We start from the raw sequence: 6,000 nt of genomic DNA, 5'->3' as shown, positions 1-6,000 counted from the left end.
CTCCACAATGCTTTTGCTCACCTCCGAGCTTTACCACGTACTGTTTCCTCTCCGTGGAACATTTGGCCCTTCCCCTGCCTCTTCACCTCATAAATACTCCTCAGCTGAAAACTTTACTTCCTGAGGAAGGAAAAAAATTACTTTCCTTATCCACCATCCCACTTCTAAATTGCAGCTCTTCATTAAATGTGTCATTGACATCCTGCAACTCGTTTTCTCTTTAGGGCGCTTATTACTTATTGGCAAGATGTTTTAATGGCAGCCTGGGTTGTAAGAAGGCGCAGAGACAGGGACTGTGTCTGCTTTGTTCTTTGCTTTGTGTCCCCAGCGGGAGAGTCGTCCCCGATGTTCACCAAAGTACGGTTCAGTTTTCTGTGTATCTCTGTATTTATTTCTTCCCTCTTTCCAACTTGACCTAACTAACGTTTGCATCATTGCTTAGGTTCACTGACCTCCGAGAAGCACGGAATAACTGGAAAGATAGCTCAAGAATTATAGGCGTTTATCCTTAATTACCCTCTAGTCCCCACAGGAATGGCCGGACCATATTTGAGATGGAAAGTCCCCAACCAGTTCCGCTACGGATTTCGGATTTCGGGGCCACTCTTTTTTCTCAGCCTGGAGGCATCCGCCCCCCACGCCCGCCGCCCTGCGCCATCCTGGCAAAGAAGTCTATTTGCATACATCAGACCCAAAGGCAGTGAACGCCCAATGGCTGATTTGCATGCGCTCGTGCTATTGGTTGGAAGGGCGGCACGGTAGCCAATGGTTTGCAGCGGTGTTTACCCAGCGGCGGGTCCGCGCTGCCGGGTGATGTAATGGAATCCTGGCTGGACCCGGCGCGGACTCCCTCCGGTCCGCTTGGTGACGTAGCGGCTTCCCCGGGCCCCACCCGACCCAACCCGGCCTGGCGCGGGGCATTACGGCCGCCCCCGGGAACACGGCGTGGGGCACAGCCGAGGCCGCAACGCTGCAGCGGAGCCCGGCCCTATTCCTTCGGGCCTGGCGTTCCGGTCCCGGCCCGGCGTTCCGGTCCCGGCCCCTCTGGGAGGGCCTGCTGGGCCAAATCTGATCTCTGGCAACGTGCAGAGAAATCTGGAAGCAGACAGCAGAGGATTACCAAACTCGACTCCTCTGGGAATAGATTACCGGTCTCTCACTTCGTAAATCACCACGCAGTTTTGTAACGTTTTGCATTTGTTTACAACGAGCTTGTTTGATTTTGTAATTTAAAAAATAAGTTACAGAGGATTTCTGTTTGTTTTTAATAATAAAGAGCCTGGCTTGGATTTAGGGGAAATCTTGGTATTAATTCCAGCTCTGTCACTTCCAGCCTGGTGACTTTGGCCACTGTTTCCTGTTGGCCCTGACGGCCTTCCATGGCAACTAGGGAAGAGCAAATGTGGAGACACTTTTAAAAGCACCCAGCAGGGCACCTCCTCCTCCTTATGTCATTCAGAGCATGTACTCCCATCTAGGTCACCCGTGGAAAGCCATGATCCCTGGGACAGCCCCTGAAAGGCCTGGTCTTTGTGTCCCCATTTTTTGCCCTTTAATTGCTCCTAAACGTGGGGAAGGGGTGGGGGGACCCCAGCCTGGTATTTCTCCATCCTCAGAGTGAGGTAGGGAACCACGAAGGGAATCCCCTCCACAGCCCCTCTCCTCACTGAGGGCTGGGACCTGGACAGGGGAGCCCCTTCAGGGCCCAAATGGTCTGGGGCACCCCCTGGACATCCTTTTACCCCCACCCCCAGTGGGTCAGGGTGGAGGTAAGGTGGAATGGTGTCTCTCTGACTGGGCAGAGTTGGGTTACTGGGTTCTGCTACTTTTGAGATGGAAGGGCATATGGGGAACACCACTAAGGGTTTGACTGTCCTGAGTCCTGGGGCTTTATGCCCCCAAGATCTCTACCCTGTCCCCACCCCATACCTGTGAACTTTGTGATCAATCTTTGTCCTCTATGGAATACTCTTCCTTCGCTCTGCCTTACCTGGTCCTGTCTGTCCCTTCACGCTGTGCCCATATTCTCTTCTGGCAGGGAGGTGTCTTGTGTCCTGCCTCCCCAGCTTTCTGTGGCAAGAGCTTGTCCTTCTCCCTTAGGAATTTCCCATAATGTGGGACAGCACTGGATGGGGTCTGTTTTCCCCTCTAGTCCTATCTCCTGAGCTGTGCAAGGAATTGCCCTTCTCTCCCCTCAGTTTTCCCCTGCAGTTTTCCCGTCTGCAGTGTGCGGTCTGTGGTAGTTCCTGAAACTTGTGTAGAAAGAGGAGAGCCTAAGTTACGAAGAAGAGGAGCAAGATGGTGCATACAAATTCGAGTACTGGTCTGGGAGATGGAAGATGGGGGCTGTCGCCCTGGCTTGGCCACTGGCTAACTGGGTCAAGGAGACAAGAGGATTGAAATTTGCTGGACATCTGTCGTGACATCATGAGGTGACATCACCCTCATCTGTGCAGCTCAAGCCTCCCGATAAACATACTATCTGGAAAAGCCAGGGTGAGTACTTTGGATGTGCAGCTTGAAGATGAAGTCCCCAGCCCTGCCTTAACCCGAGTTCTTTTGTGTGGAAATGGCAGGTTTGCTACTGAGTCCCAGACTTGTTGCTGCATTTTTCTATCCGTACTATTAAAGATGCACTCTTCATGACAACTCTGTGAGATCGGTATGTTGTCATCCTTGTGTTTCCAATGAAGAAACAGAAGGCCAGAGAAGGTAAGTAATTGCCCTGAAGTCACATAGTTGGTAATAGTGGGGACCAGGGTCAGTCCCAGGCCTCTCGAACCTATGTTCCTTCAGCCACCTCAGTCAGCCACCACAAGCGACATGGGCATGTGTGTTTTAGCATTACATATTTTAATATATTTTTATTTCATTATAAAACAGGAGAGTATATAATAAAGCCAAGTTGTGCTAAAGTATTTATAGAAGGGAGAGACTTCTGTGGGCTGGAATTCTTCATGGAAAAAGTGGTAACTCAGACTTTTAAAAAATTTTATTCTTCCTGTCCAAATAAATGTATTTCTCCTACACAGGCAAATATTTTTAAAATGTATTTCAAAAGTTAGAATTCTGGAAAAAGAAAAAGAGGAGGTGGGGGGTAGTGGCTTCTTTAAAAAGCCCATTTGGAAGGAACTCCTGGGGTAGGGAGGAGAGGAGGGGGGAAGGGGGAAGGAAAAAAATAGACTGATAGCCCCCCCTCACACCTTGCATTTTTGAAGAATTGGTTTCTTTATCTCCATCTTGGCCTAGTATTTGAATCTGGGAAAGAAAGATAAAGTTTCTGAGAAAGTGATTTTGCGACAAACCAGAGATCCTTGGGATCATTTTCAAAAGGAGGAAAAGAGACATGTGAGTTGCAGCAGGAGTTTAGGACAGGTCCAGGAAAGGATTTCTGGGGGTGGGCAGGAGGTGGGGAGAGGAATGTGGCCCCGGAATGAGGGCTGGGGGGGTGGGGGGGGCACGCGTGGGGCCTCTTCTGGAGAGTTTTGAATGCAGAAGAGATTCTTTGCTGCGTGGGGCCGGCCTGAATGCTGGGTTGATTAGCATGCTGATAATTTAAGTGGGCTCCAAACATGAGTACGGGCTGGTGGCTGTGACCACAGAGCCCAGGACTGGTTCTGCCTGATAAGTGTCTCCCAGGGCCTTGCCTGCCTAGCAGCACTGGAGTAGACACCATAACCCCAGCCCCACTGCATCGGCCTTGGCCTGTCTCCCTGAACCAGCCCCTCCGAAGTGTGCTGCTGTTGGGAGACAAGGATTGATTTGCTCCAGACAAGTATAGTTCTCCCATTTCCAAAGAGTGTACCAGTCATGTGGGAAAGAGAAACCTTCCAAGACTCTCATCCCCAGGAAGGTTCGTACTGGGCAGAAGAGAGTGGGCTACTCAGGGCCTCCTGGCCACTGCAGGGGCCTCTGCATAAGTATCTCTTGCGCTAAGCACCTCTTGCAGTAAGCAATTCTGTGGAATGGGAAAGTCAAGCTCCTAGAGGAAAGCAAGGAGAAAGTCACTATAAGGACCTGCTGTGTACAAGGCAGGCCCACAGTTGTTCAGTCCTCCTGACTCCTGATACCCAGAAAAGGATGATAATAGTATCATCCTTGTTTTATAGGTAAAGAAACAGGCTGAGAGGTGAAGTGACTTGCCCGAGTATGGGGGGAGCTGCCTCCGGAAATGCTTCTCTCCAAGAGAAATTTCATCTTTCCAGCAAGTGCTCTTTCTCTAAGCCACCTGTTTGTGTGAATGCTGGACACCCTGCTGGCCGGGCCCCTTGCCCTTGTGGTGGCCTGTAGGCCAAGCGAGGCTGGTGGGGGTGTCCGCGGTTCAGAGGGCCGGGGTCCTGTCCTATCGAAGCAGTCTAATTGCTGTGTGACTTTGGACCACTGCTGAGCCTCTCTCGGCCTCATTTTTTCCACCTCTTCCTCGGGGAAGCCCCGGGTAAATTTACTTAGAAGTCAGCTCTAGGTTTGCAGCCTCTGTCGGAAGGTGTTAGCAAGGCCACAGACGCTTCACCTGAAAAACAGCTCCCCAACCCCGGCCACAGCCCGGCGGATTATGTAACGGGGTGTGCAGCGAGGGTTGGGGAGGGGGGCCCGCGGGGCGGGGCGCTCGCGGCTATTCCGGGCGCCGCTATTTTTAGCCCCATTGATGAGGCTGCGTCGGCCGCGCCGCCGGGATTCCGGAGACGTCAATGGGCGCGCGTCACGGTCCCCCGCCTGCCCGCCCGCCGGGGGAGGCGCGCCCAGGGCTGGGACGGCGGCGCGGGCGGCCGCGGGCTGCGGGGGCGGGGGGCGCGGCTGCGGCTGCGGCCGGAACTGCGGGGCGGGGGGCTGCCCGAGGGCTGGGGGCACGGGGCCGCGGCGGCGCGGCGGCAGGAGCGCTAGGCGGCGGCAGCACCGTGGGGGCCCGCGCGCCGTGCCCGCGACCCCCTGCCGCCCGGGCCATGGGCGCCCCCGCGCTGCTGAGCCGCTCCTCGCTGGTGGGGGCGCGACCCCGGAAGGCGGGGGCGGAGAGGCCAGCAGGGCGAGCCAGGCCAGGTGAGGGGGCCGGGGAGGAGGCACGGGGGGCCCGGGAGAGGCCCGGGAAGAGATGGGTCTGCATGGGTGCGCGTCGGGTGGCCGGGGCCGCGCCGGGAGTCCCGCTTGGAGACCAGGGTGATGGGCGGGGGGGGGGGGGGGGGGGTCAGGGACTGGATTCCCGGAGGAACCAGCTAGCTCCGAGTCAGCCCCCGAGTGAGGCGGCCAGCGCTTTCTCACACCAGCCCGCCAAGGGTGGGGTTTGGCCCGCGAGGGGTGCTGGAGGTGTCCAGGCCGGAGAAATTCCTTCCATTTACCCGTTGGCTGCAGGGAACGGGTTCCAGGAGTTCAGTCCGAGAGCTTGGCCGCCAGGACGCCGAGCCGGGAAGGACCCCAGTGGCCTACTGCAACTCCTTCGTGGGTCACAGCAGAGAAACAGCCTGGAGAGGGTCTCGTGGAGTCAGGAACGGACCTGGGATTAGAAATGCTACAGAAGTGGCATTTACGGTGGTTTCCAATGAAATATAAATTTGGGTTGGGGGGTGTGCTGGGAAAAGGAAGGCTGGGAAGGAAGAGGTAGGTGGGTTCACAAGTTATGCCCAAAGTGTGCTGCTGGAGTAGGGGGTTGATAAGAGCCTGGTGGGAGGTTTCAGTGGTGGCTTCAGACATGTTCCTAAACCCTCTTGCTTCAAGTGACTTGGATGAAGACTTGAAAGGGAAGCCAGCCAACTCTTGGTATTGACCAAGAGCTGAGTGGAACAATGACAAGTGTATAGTACAATAAAGCCAAGATTCCAAGCGATGGCAGACGGGGAAGGATGGACCAAGCCCAACAGGATGAATGTGACTGATTGTTAATTTTGAGGCCTGTGCTGGAGTTTAGAAAATTAGCTGAGAAGTTTAGCCTAGCAACCCAGGCCCCAGAGCTTCCCACTTGCTCTCTGGTGTTGGCTATCAAACTGCTCTGTGCCCACCAAACGGGTCCAG

The sequence above is a fragment of the Budorcas taxicolor genome, chromosome 5, assembly GCF_023091745.1.
Source record: "Budorcas taxicolor isolate Tak-1 chromosome 5, Takin1.1, whole genome shotgun sequence".
NCBI lineage: Eukaryota > Metazoa > Chordata > Mammalia > Artiodactyla > Bovidae > Budorcas > Budorcas taxicolor.
This window is presented reverse-complemented; position numbering follows the sequence as displayed.